This window comes from Dioscorea cayenensis, chromosome 9 (genome assembly GCF_009730915.1).
Source record: "Dioscorea cayenensis subsp. rotundata cultivar TDr96_F1 chromosome 9, TDr96_F1_v2_PseudoChromosome.rev07_lg8_w22 25.fasta, whole genome shotgun sequence".
Taxonomy (NCBI): Eukaryota; Viridiplantae; Streptophyta; class Magnoliopsida; order Dioscoreales; family Dioscoreaceae; genus Dioscorea; species Dioscorea cayenensis.
The window spans coordinates 13,370,316-13,383,652 of NC_052479.1; the positions used below are offsets into that span (position 1 = coordinate 13,370,316).

At 42.6% G+C, this 13,337-nt stretch overlaps 1 non-coding gene across 1 annotated transcript; it reads left to right on the top strand.

Annotated features, from left to right (window-relative positions):
• Positions 1 to 11,200: 11,200 nt before the first annotated feature.
• LOC120269711 lies at positions 11,201 to 11,307 on the top strand. Its single transcript, XR_005539351.1, has one exon. It is a non-coding gene; the product is annotated as a small nucleolar RNA R71 (small nucleolar RNA).
• Positions 11,308 to 13,337: the final 2,030 nt, after the last annotated feature.

A 13,337-nucleotide genomic window follows, 5' to 3' on the forward strand; every position in this document is an offset into this window, starting at 1 on the left:
GTTAAATTCCAACGGGTCATGAAGCACACATGGCCAAGTGTAAAACATATTGACCAAGTCTATGACTAACCCTCAATTTCCATACTGACAAGACCATATCCACGCATACACAAGGGGGTTCAGTGAGGCTCAATAAACAAAAAAACAAACTCCTATATATATATAAAAAATGGAGCAATTAAATACAACTCGAGACAAAACTAAAAGATAAACTCAGAAGGAGGTTCCTTTCTGAGAATACAAGTCCAAAATAAAATGTGAAAAATAAGAACAGAGAAAGTAAAGACGCCTCAAGTGTAGGTGTCAATTGCTAGTGCATCTGTTGCCGCTGCTGGTGAAGATGATGCTGGTGCTGGAAAATAAATGAAAATTGGGTGAAGAAAAGAGAACGAAAAGCTTACCGACGAAATGAGAATGAGAGACTAGAAAACGGTCAGAAAACTCAAGTAACAACCGTTTAAAATGACGGTGAGAGGTTAGGAGAGTGCAAGGGTGTTCTTTGAGTGATTAGGAGTGTAAAGATGAAGAAAACCGAAAAGATTGTAAAGAAAACCAGCGGCTCTTGAGTTTTTGTGCATCCACACCGACGTGTGGAAATTACCCACGCCCGTGTGACTCCCCAGGAGAGACCCGCAGGGGCAGACACACGCCCCTGTGGCTTCTCTGTCTAATCAAGAAAATTCTCTAAGTGTTTCACATGCCCGTGTGACAATTCCACATGGGCGTGGATCATTACTAGGCAAATCACAGGGACAGGCACACGTCCCTGTGTCTTCTCATGATGGAGGAGAAATTCTTTGCAGAGAAACACACGGCCATGCGGAAATTATGCGCAGGCGTGGATCATCACAAGGTCGCTCACAGGGGTAAGTCCACAGCCTTGTGCCGTCTCTGGATGAGCTCTAAACGAAAACGCACGGCCGTGCAAAATTTCCACACGGGTGTGTGTTTTCTCTGGACACTTAGAAACCTTTGTAGGCTCTGCTGAAAATTCCTGAACACAAATATACACTCAGAGCCTGCCTAACAATACAATTTTAACCAGAGAAAACACGAAAAACATGCTCAAACGACCAAGATTCTTTGCCACACATGATTAGGCACATGATAACACCACAATGTCTAGAAGAAAATCACTGGAAAAGCATCTAAGAATCAAGATATCAAGACTCAAGGCCTTATTCATGGGAATACTAACGAAAAACTAGACAAACATTAAAAACATGGGTTGTCTCCCAGGAAGCGCTTGTTTTACGTCACTTAGCTTGATGTACCTCTTCCTTACCTTATAGAGGCTTGAAAAGAGTGTATTCCTCCCAACTAGACATTGCATAGCTACTTCCTTTAAACCGAAAATCTACTTGACGGGGTGGAATATTTGTTGGAGAGTGCAACCATCTTACCTTTGGCCTCCAAGGAAACAATTTGGGTTGGGAATTATCCAAGCTTAGCACAGGTGGGTCATTGGATGGTTTCAATCTCCTACCCACATCTTCTCCCAAACCCAAAATCTCTTTCTTGCGATTTATAAGTTGATCAATCCCAAAGAAAGGTGCTTGTTCAATTACCTTAGGATTCACTTCTTCTTGTGTATTTTCAGCTTGAAAGGAACATGACACTAGTAAAACCCCTTGAAAGTTTTCTCGCTCACAAGCACAATCTTCATTCACACAATCCAAAATCTCAAAATGGTATTTCACTTCTTTCTTCCATTATCTGCACCAATGTACTCAATTTGCCCAACTTCTTCATTGTCGTTCACTACCACATCATTTCTGTAAGGAACTTCAATTGCTTGTTCAAATACTTGTTGTTCCTTGGAGAGTGTGTCAAGTATCCCTCCTAATTGATGCTCAAGGTTTTTATAGGATACTTCAAGATATCTTAGTGTGGTCTCCATATTTTGGACGCAAACATCGGATGCTTCAATAAAGTTAGCTAATACTCTTTGCAACTGAAGTGCATCATCTCCGAGTATCTCACCCTTTTGACATTCCTCTTGAGGTGCTTCCCAATATTGTCCATCACTATTGCACAAGAAGTTTGGGTAGCCCTTTTCAATTGGATGATATGTGTTGCAACAAGGAATGCCCTGTTGTTGTGAAGCAATAATTCTATCAACTTTTCCACTCAGAGCTTCAACTGAAGAATGCAGAGCAATGAGCGGATCAATCATCATTTAAACTCCTTGCTAGAAAAACTAAGACATGACAAAAGAAAATAAATGAGAATGATGGCAGAATAAGAAAGTGTGAAATAGAATGAATAATAAATAGTTAAAATAGCAAAGTGCATAGTGTTTGTAAACGTCTATTCCCCGGCAACGACGCCAAAAACTTGACATGACTGAATATGCGTGTAAACCGCAAGTGCATGGGTGTCAAAGTAATAATACCCCGGTGAGAGGGTAGTCGAATCCAAAGGGAATAGTGCTTAGAACCCCCAAGATGGCTATTTAACTAGAATGAAAATATGTTTAAAGTGATGTGAAAACAAACTCAATGCAAATGAAAATAAGAAAAAACAAAGGAGGCGCAAGTAAAACATAGAGTAGACAGTCGGCGATAGATGGGGTACCCCGATATTGTTCCTAATAGGACAATCTTTTCAAGTGCAAAACCCCCCTATTATGCTTTCTAACTAATGCATTAATGAATCATGGAGATCCTTTAACACATGGTCCTAAATCTAAGGTCAACCATACCTAACTCTATACATGTCCCGGAGGAGAAATTGAATAATCTCTCAACCTCGAATTCGAATAGAATTGCAATGAGTTCTAGAGATTCCAAGTGATATACCCTATTCCTATGTATAGACCTAACCCTTTGGTCCAGGTGGAAGGTCCCTAAGCTCAATTAAGCCCTAGGTGCTAAAATCACTTCAACGCTTCACTCCGTTGCACTCTTAACTAAGCCCAACGGAAGGTCATCCCTTAGCCCATTCACTCTACTATGGCCGCAAAAAATTCATGGGACATAGAGGTAGGATAGATCACACCGGAGTGGTAGTGGACACTCCGCTACCTCTCGACTCACCCTCTCAACCCTCTCCAATCTAGCTTTGTCTAACTCTCGTGGTGTGTTACTCACTCTCAAGAGTTACCAACAAGAACTCTCAACCCTAGTGTCACTCTAGGGGAGTATTCAAACAATCAAGCCTACAAGATTGGAACTCACAATAAACATTAATTAATTGAAAGCATAATAAAAAGATTCAATGAAACGAATACATCCTAGGGTTCACAAATACCCAAGTACCCACCAAGGGTTTAGCTCTCCATGGAGCAAAATACAATAGATAATGAAATCTTAAGTAAAGAGATGCAATCCATTAATGAAAACCCCTTGTGCTCGTGTCGAAGGTCTTATGGATTGGCCGCGTCTTCTTCAAAGGTCCCCTCGTCAAACCTAGGGCACACCTCGCTGAATCGATGCTAACGAAAGTTGCCCCAATAGCTCTCTTCCGAAGGAAACACGGCGTCGAAGGCCGTTAAATGTCTCCAAAGCCTTGCCAAAGCCTCTCCAAACCCTAATCGCTGACACCTCCAAAGATGGGGAAAGGTGGAAGAAAAGATAGGGGAAAAGATGGAGAAATTGAGGCTGAATCCACACGGGCATGTGGAATTTCCGTACGCCCCTGTTGAATTCCCACACAGGCATGTGGAATTTCCGCACGCTCGTGTGAATTCTCTGGAATTCTGATTTTTGGCCTGCTGTGAATTCCCACACTTGCCCTTCCAACTCATTACAATGGCTTGAATACATGGAGGTTGGCACGCATTCACGTATCTTAGAGCCCCACTTTTGGCTTCTTTTCTTAAAACATAGCTTCACAACCCAACATGCACAAAAGAACACAAATACGTATGTATTAGCGCTTAAACTTGATAGAAGTAATGCTAATTGATAAGTGCTTGTTTGATATTAATACGAAGCATTCTTTCCTTATGTTGAGCATTACTCTTCTCGGGTTTTTACACTAATATGTGTGTTTTTACGTTACTTTCATGCAGGTAGGGTTGTGAGGCCAATTATGAAGGAAAGAAGCCAATGTGGATCATAATGCACTGATTTTTGGGTAAATATTCCTAAAGTTCAAACGCGAAGACATAGATCGGGTGTGAGATGCTAGAGTGTGTGCCAACCTCCTCGTATTTGAGTTGGCACATCCATTTGGAGGGGCACAAGGGCAGTCACACTCGAGCATTCCGACTTATGCACATAGAACAAGAGCTCCACCAACTTGTCTACCATTGAAGAAGCAAGTGATCCACGACGTGAATGTGTGCCCATTTGCGTTACCCCAATGAAAGCATGGATTCGGGAAGCTATTCAGGCCGGATAATGTAGCAAAATACTATAGCAGTACTGTTCACAGCCGACCGAGAAAACAGTAATTTAGAGAACCCACACGGGCGTGTGGAAATTATCCATGCCTGTGTGGAAATTCCACATGGGCGTGTGAAAGATCCACAGGCCCATGTGGTCGCCCGATTCCGGCCCTATTTAAAGCCGATTCAGCCCCGATTTCAGCATTCTTTTCTCCATCCTTTTCCTAACCTGAGAGAGGGTTTCGGCTAGGGTTTTGAGAGGTATTGGCCAAGGTTTTGGAGAGGTTCTATTGCTCCAACATCGTCATTCCTTTGGAAGAAGGTTGGTAGGGGAGCTTCCGTCGAGGCGTATCCTATACCGGACGAGGTAATACTTGGATGACGAGTAGAGAACTTTCCATAAGACCATCGACACGACTATCGAGGGGGTTTCTCTATGGATTCATTGCTTTTATATTCTATTTCTTTGATTATACTTAGCTCCATGGAGAGCTAAACCCCTAGTTGGTACTTGGGTATTTGTGAACCGTAGGATCTATTTGTTTGTTTGAATCTCTTTATTATGCTTTCAATTAATTGATGTTTGTTGTGAGTTCTAACCTTGAATGCTTGATTGTATGAACATTTCCACTAGAGTGACACTAGTGTTGAGAGTTCTTTTTTGTAACTGACAAGATCCCCTTGCGTATATCCCGCAAGTGCATGGATTTATCGAAGTAATAATCCCGGGTGAGCGGGTATCGAATCCACAGGGAGTAGGGAGTAAAGACACTTAATTTGATTCTTAGCTATGTGGAATATCAACAATGATAAGTGTGAAAATGATTCAATTCTCAACAATTAAAAGCAACAAGTAAGAGAGCGAAAGTAAGGAGGAGGTAAGGCAATCGATAAAGATCAGGTACTCGGATGAAACTTCACCTAGGATAATCGCTTCAAGTGCAAGAACTCTCTATTATGCTTCCTAATCAATGCAATGGTGAGTCATGGAAATCCTTACATACATAGTCCCAAATCTAAGGTCAATGATCGACACGAAGTGTGTACACCCGCAAGCGCACGCGGTCGTCAAGTAATAAACCACTCGCACACGTGGGAATGGGTCGTATTCCCAAGGGGCCTGATGAGCTACCCTACTCACTTCTTACCTGTTGTTTAGCTCACCGATTCCAAGATAAGAGAAAAGAAGAAAAGAAAGCGAAACAAAAAACGAAATGAAATCTTAAGAAGTACGAAACAAGTAAAATACGGGAGATGCCCAAGGTTGGAAAATGGTCACGGATGCGGATTCCCAAGGGGGTTACTATAGTGAGTAGGAAATTAAGTAATAAAGCACGTGGCTAGTTGGACCGAGAAAACCAAGACCTAGGTCAACCCGATGGTCACGACAATTGACCATTAACCCGGTGCAAGTGTTGAGCGCGGAATCTCTTCCGCCCAACTTCCCACACAGTTGCAAGGAGAATGTAAGTTTTCACAAGTTAGGGTGGAAACACAAGTAGTTTTCAACCCTAGGATTGGAGGGGTATAAATACCCGATGGTCACGGCATATTTATACAATGAACCCTTCCTAGTTTGGTGGAGTCTAGCACTAAGGCAATGGTAAGTGCTACCAAGAATTTGATACATCACTCAATCAAATGTACCAAAACAAGCAAGAACACCAAACAAGGATCACAACAAGCCAAACATGCATAAACTACTCAAACAATCCAAAACATCACAAGTTCGCCACCCTAGGTTCACCTACATCCGGTGACCTAGGGGTTTAGTTGTTCATCTTCAACAAGAAAACCAAATAATCCATACAAACAACTAAAGTAAACATGAGGAACACTCCCTCAAATGATGAAGGTCGAATGACGCAAGAATCCCCGGAGAAAGCCTTTTCGAAAGATGCCACTCGAAAGGGTGGCTTCCCGTTGTCTTCAACCTCCAAGCAATGATGCCCTAGAAGTAGATCCTCCTCGTTCTTGCTCTCCCCACCAAGAAAATGCTCGGATTTCCTCCCTTTGTGCCCTCTTAAAGCTTGGGTTCAATTGATGTGGAAGTGTTCTCCAAACCCTAGCTGGCCTTGTCCCCCAAAGAAGAAGAAAAATCAAGAAGAAGATGCCCAAAAATGCCCTTCAAGACCTTATAAGTGCCCAGATCCCGACCGGTAAACGGGTCAATATACCGGCCGTATACCGACCCCTCGGGAATTTCAGTTTTTGCCGAGAAGCCCGCGATGAGCTACATTGACTGCTACAGCGAAACTGCTACAGTAACACCGCTGCAATGCTGTGCTACAGTAATCCCGGCCCCCCCGGAAACGCCGTTTTGATGTCGACTTCATCCCCAATCGCGTCGCTGAGGTACAAAGGCTTCAAAAGGCCTTGAAATGCAGAAATACTACAATTTAGACCAAAAAGGCATCGATTCAACAAATAAATATAAAGAATAATACATAACAAATACATGCAAAATACATACTTTTAGACGTTTATCAAACATCCCCACACCTAAGCGTTTGCTTATCCCCAAGCAAACAAACATGAAGAACTAAGGGGAAATAAGATAAACGGCTAAAAATACGACCTCAAGCTCAAAAGTAAAGAACTCCACAAGCACGAATGGACAGAAATCAAGGAGTGAGCTGGTCAATGAATAGTGAAGTGATATTAGCTTTGTCTCATCTAGAATGCCCCAATGAGTGTGTGCAACCTCCCACCTTGACCTCCACACCCTGGATTATCCCAGGATGTCCTTTCACCACACACATAATCAAGATGACATTAAAGTGCCAAAGACTTCTTCAATACTCAGGTAAAAGTCCTCTGGTTCCTCAACACGATTTTAACCCTTAAGTGATTGTGAAACAGGTTCCAAGAGATCACAAGAGATGCTTTATTTTCTTCCCACACATTTATACACACTTTCTCTTTTTCTTGGGTCCGCCTAACATAGACTACACAGAAAATAATCTTTCAGATGGATGCACATGCTGGTTAGGCACAAGAGTCACCCACTTACTCAATTACAGTGTACATAGACGCATTCATGCTTATAAACTTATAAAGCAGAGGAATACTGACATAAACCCCTTTTTTTTTTAACCTCTCATGATCCCTGACAAACAACATGCTACAAACAAGTTCAGTGGAGGAACTCAGAAGCTTTTAAAAGTGCATTGAAGACCGAATTTAACAAACTAATGCCAATGTCATCATGATGGGTTGGTTGGAGCATACAAGGTGAAAGTGATCGTGAACATGTATACAAGTGCACTAAAGATGAAACCGAGCTACATTCAAGCACATGCAATGTACAGCTCACACCTATCATTCTACCGAGCCAGAAAGTCCCTAACTAAACAATCATAGCTATCATAGGTATTAAGCATGCAAAAGGATAAAATACTTCAAGGAAGAAAAACATCCCCACACCTAAAGTCATATATTGCCCTCAATGTACCTAAGTCAGCAGAGAAAAATGGGGAATGATAAAAAATAAGCACAGAAATGGGGTAAAGACACTTCCCTGATTCCCTGGTGTGATTCCAAATTGCTCCACATGGATCAGGGGCATACCACATAATGAGGGCGAAAAGTACAAGCTTCACAAAATTAATGATCCTGAAAACAACAAGAAGCCTATCATCATTCACAATTTTTTTTTAGAGGGGGAAATGGAAATAAAATACGAGAGAGAGAGCGCCAACAGAAACAAAATAGGAGCATAGTAGGGGAAAGGCCCTAGCTAGCTCAAAAGTACAAGTCTGAACAACACACAACAAACAAAGATAGAACAGAAGAACAAATACAAAATACACAAAAGTATGTCATGGGTCTATGAAGATGGAGGAAATGATGATGCAGCAGAAGTACTTACAAGCAAAGAAAGCACCAAAAGAATGAAAAAATTTCAAGACAATGCCAGTGCTACAGTAAATTCGAAAAAATTTTCAAGAACTTTGCTTGCAAAAGTAGCCAAAAATTCTACAAATCAAGGAAAAATTCTTGATAATCATTAAGCATTCATTCAACAACAAAAATCAAAGAAACTTCACCCACTAAAGCATGAAAAGCTCAATGTTTTGAGTGAAAGAACAAACCTTCAACCAAGAGTAAGATGAGCAAATATAATGGTTGGATCCGGCAAAAATCTTGCTCAAACTCCAATTTTATGTCACTAAAATGGAGAAGAGGGGGAGAAGAGCAAACTAGAGCAAAAAAAATGAAGGAAAACGGTGGAGAAATGAGGGAGAAAAGGGTAGAAGAGTGGAGAAGATGAATGAATAGTGTGCTGCCCTAAGTCCTTAAGTACCCTTCACTCGGGTGGTCTTGCCGACCATCCTTGCAGCCGCAAGGATGGTCCTCAAGACCCTCGGGATGAGTCTTGAGGGGCATCCTTGCGACCACAAGGATGGTCCTCAATACTCACTGGATGAGTCCCGAGGGGCATCCTTGCGGCCGCAAGGATGGTCCTCGGGATTTTCCTGACGCACGTCGATTCTCCACGCGTTGCACACTTTGTTTATGATTAAAACCATGAAAAATAAAGCCGGAAACATCGACAAAACACTCAAAACAACATCAAGATTGCATCAAAAACAAGAATTACTCAAAGACCACATGACAAATAAGAGAATATGAAGGCTAATTAGCTAAGAAAAATGATGAAAACACAAAAACAACCAAACCACATTAAAAGTACAAGTTAAACACACAAACACAAATGAGATAAATAATACGAGGAATGAAATGAACTTTGGTTGCATCCCAAGAAGCGCTTGTTTAACATCGTTAGCTTGACGTGCATTACCTCAAACGATCATGGTGGAACAAATGGATGGAAGTTACCTTGAGCCCTTGGAGTTGTGTTTCCACTTGGAAAATTCAATGAAAGGCATGAGAAAACTTTAAATTTACCATGGTTTCCAAAGAATAAATGTTCAACTTCATCCGGGTGTAATGTGGACAACTTTTTCTCCACTTTTTGTTTCTCCTTCGATTTTCTCCAAATCTTCTTAACACCCTTAATTTTCTTGCCATTGAGTGGTGAATTACCCTCCACTTGATTAATTTGTTGTGTTGGTGGAGGGGGAAGTTCTTCCTCGGCATCTTGGCATGGGAACTCATCCAAGTACTCATCCAAAGGGTTTAAGGCAAGCACCTCCTGCACACAATCAGAAATAATCTCATCAGTAGTATCAGTGAAGTACAGTTTGTCATCATGATCAAGTGTGTGCTTTATTGCTTTCAGGGAGGGTGAAGACCACTTGCTCATCTCCGAACCTCAAGGACATCTTGCCCTCTTTAACATCAATTAGAGCACCTGAAGTATTAAGGAATGAACGTCCAAGGATCAAGGGAACCTCAACATCATCATCCACATCTAGAATCACAAAATCTACAGGAATGATGAGTTTGTCAACTCTAACAAGGACGTCTTCGACTACCCCTCGAGGCCTTCGCACTTATCTATCAGCAAGCTGCAATGTCATTCTTGGGGGCCTTAGGTCTTCTAATCCCAGTTTTAAGAACAAGTCGTATGGCATTACATTTATGCTAGCCCCAGAATCGGCTAGAGCATGCTCCGTCATTCCTTCACCAAGTACACAAGGAATTACAAAACTACTCGGATCCTTTAACTTTTGTGGCAGCTTTTTCTCTAGAATAGCCGAGCAGTTCCCAGTAAGTGCAACTATGCCCTGATCCTCTAACTTTCTCTTATTAGTGAGCAACTCCTTCAAAAACTTGGCATACTTTGGCATTTGAGCCAGTGCCTCAATGATTGGAATATTTATGTGAAGTTGTTTGAAGATATTGAGAACTTTCTTGAATTGGGCCTCATCCTTATCTTGTTTGAGTCTCGAGGGGTACGGTATCACTGGCTTGTATTCGTACCCCCTTGAAATGTTAGGATTGGGCGAGTCTTCAACAAGTTTCCTCCCGTTGTCCTTGCATGCATGTTCATCCAAATTAGGGTCTTCCCGGACGGTTACCCCATCATTGGGAGCACTTGGGATCTCTTTTTCCCTTGCTTCCAACTGTCTCCTACTTCTCAAAGTAACAGCTTGTAATTGTTCCCTTGGGTTGCATTCGGTGTTGCTCGGCAAACTCCCCGAGGATCGTTCAGCTTAACCACGAGCAAGCTGTCCCACTTGGTTTTCTAGAGATTGGATGGACGCTTGAACATTTTTTAGTATGGCACCGAATTCATCAAGTTTCTTTTCATTCTGCGTGAAACGTGCCTCTGTGCCAAGCATGAATCTTGCCAAGACATCCTCCGTGGAGAGTTTCTTCTCTTGTGAAGGAGGAACATGGTATTGGTTTCCCTGAAATGGTGGAGGCTTGTACTGAGATTGGCCTTGATTCCAAGAGGGATTTGACGAGCCTCTCCAACCATAATTGTAAGTGTTACCAAATTGGTTCCCTGGTCCTCGTGGTCCACCCCCAACATAATCAACTGTTTCTACAGGAGGTGATGGGGCAACAAAAATAGGACATTGTGATGTTGCATGCCTAGCCCCACAAGTGTCACATGACAAAACGGCCTTGGAATCCGAACTGGACACCAACCTCAGCTGGTCAACTACTCGTGCTAGGGCATCATGCTTCGAATTCTCCTCAACGATATGCTTCGTCAAGGCATTAATCTTCGCAGCCAATGCTTTGGATTCATTCACCTCATACAGCCCTGAAGCCCTTGGAGGCTTCTGTCTAGCGCTCCAATGACACTCGTTGCTGGACATATTCTCAATTAATTCCTTGGCCTCTTCAGGAAGCTTGTTGCTTAAAGAACCACCTGCCGCTGCATCAATAAGCTACCTAGTAGCATAGTTCAGCCCGTTACACAACATCTGTACTCTCATCCACGCAGGGAAGCCATGATGTGGACACTTGCAAAGAAGATCCTTAAATCGTTCATGGGCTTCAAATAGTGTCTCACTATCACCTTGCCTGAAAGATGATATCTCCTGTCTCAATCTTGCAGCCTTGCTTGGAGGAAAATATCGGGCTAGGAACTTCTTGACCATTTCCTTCCAAGTGGTGATGGACCCCGGAGCTAAGGATGTGAGCCATCTGTATGCTGCACCTCTCAAGCTAAACAGGAACAACCTCAGTCTGATGGCATCATATGACACTGAATTGATCTTGAAAGTGGAGCAGATTTGAAGGAACCGAGCAAGATGGGCATTGGGATCCTCATCCGCTAGACCATCAAATTGTACTGAATTCTGAATCATCCCTATGGTACTCGCCTTAATTTCAAAGTTATTAGCCGGAACGGTTGGTACTTGGACACTAAATTCTTCTCCGGTGTACTGTGGCCTTTCATATTCCGATAGGGTCTTCCTAGGCTCCTCCATGACTGATGGTTCACATGACTCAACCCGAACCTCTTGTTGTCTAGAACTTTCTGCTGCTTCTCTCAATCTTTGATGCAAAGTTCTTTCTATCTCGTTATCGGGTTCAGTCAAGTTTGCTTGACTAGCTCGTGTCATAAGATGTGTACCTACATGAATTAAGGAGTCAAGAAGTTAGTTAATAGTAAGCACACAAAGATGGGTAATTACAAATGATCATCAACCAGAAACATAAAAGACAAACAAAACAAAAGTGCAAAAACAAATGAAAAAGAAAAGGCTAAATCAACAAGTGTAAAGCTTTCCAAATATTCCTCAGTGATTGGTCCCCGGCAACGGCGCCAAAAACATGATCGACACGAAGTGTGTACATCGGCAAGCACACGGGGTCATCAAGTAATAAACAACTCGCACACGCGCGAATGGGTCATATTGCTAAGGGGCCTGAGGAGCTACCCTACTCACTTCTTACCTGTTGTTTAGCTCACCGATTCCAATATAAGAGAAAAGAAGAAAAGAAAGCGAAACGAAAAGCGAAATGAAATCTTAAGAAGTACGAAACAAGTAAAATACGGAAGATGCCCAAGGTTGGAAAACGGTCACGGATGCGGATTCCCAAGGGGGCTACTATAGTGAGTAGGAAATTGAGTAATAAAGCACGTGGCTAGTTGGACCGAGAAAACCAAGACCTAGGTCAACCCGATGGTCACGGCAATTGACCCCTAACCCGGTGCAAGTGTTGAGCGCGGAATCTCTTCCACCCAACTTCCCACACGGTTGAAAGGAGAATGTAAGTTTTCACAAGTTAGGGTGGAAACACAAGTAGTTTTCAACCCTAGGATTGGAGGGGTATTAATACCCGATGGTCACGTCATATTTATACAATGAACCCTTCCTAGTTTGGTGGAGTCTAGCACTAAGGCAATGGTCATGCTACAAAGTGCTACCAAGAATTTGATACATCACTCAATCAAATGTACCAAAACAAGCAAGAACACCAAACAAGGATCACAACAAGCCAAACATGCATAAACTACTCAAACAATCCAAAACATCACAAGTTCACCCCCTAGGTTCACCTACATCCGGTGACCTAGGGGTTTAGTTGTTCATCTTCAACAAGAAAACCAAATAATCCATACAAACAACTAAAGTAAACATGAGGAACACTCCCTCAAATGATGAAGGTCGAATGACGCAAGAATCCCCGGAGAAAGCCTTCCAAAGACGCCACTCGAAGGGGTGGCTTCCCGTTGTCTTCAACCTCCAAGCAATGATGCCCTAGAAGTAGATCCTCCTCGTTCTTGCTCTCCCCACCAAGAAAATGCTCGGATTTCCTCCTTTTTGCCCTCCTAAAGCTTGGGTTCAATTGATGTGGAAGTGTTCTCCAAACCCTAGCTGGCCTTGTCCCCCGAAGAAGAAGAAAAATCAAGAATAAGATGCCCAAAAATGCCCTTCAAGACCTTATAAGTGCCCAGATCCCGACCGGTAAACGGGTCAATATACCGGCCGTATACCGACCCCTCGGGAATTTCAGTTGATACCGCTACAGTATTGTGCTACAATAATCCCGGCCCCCGGAAACGCCGTTTTGATGCCGACTTCATCCCCAATCGCGTCGCCGAGGTACGAAGGCTTCAAAAGGCCCTGAA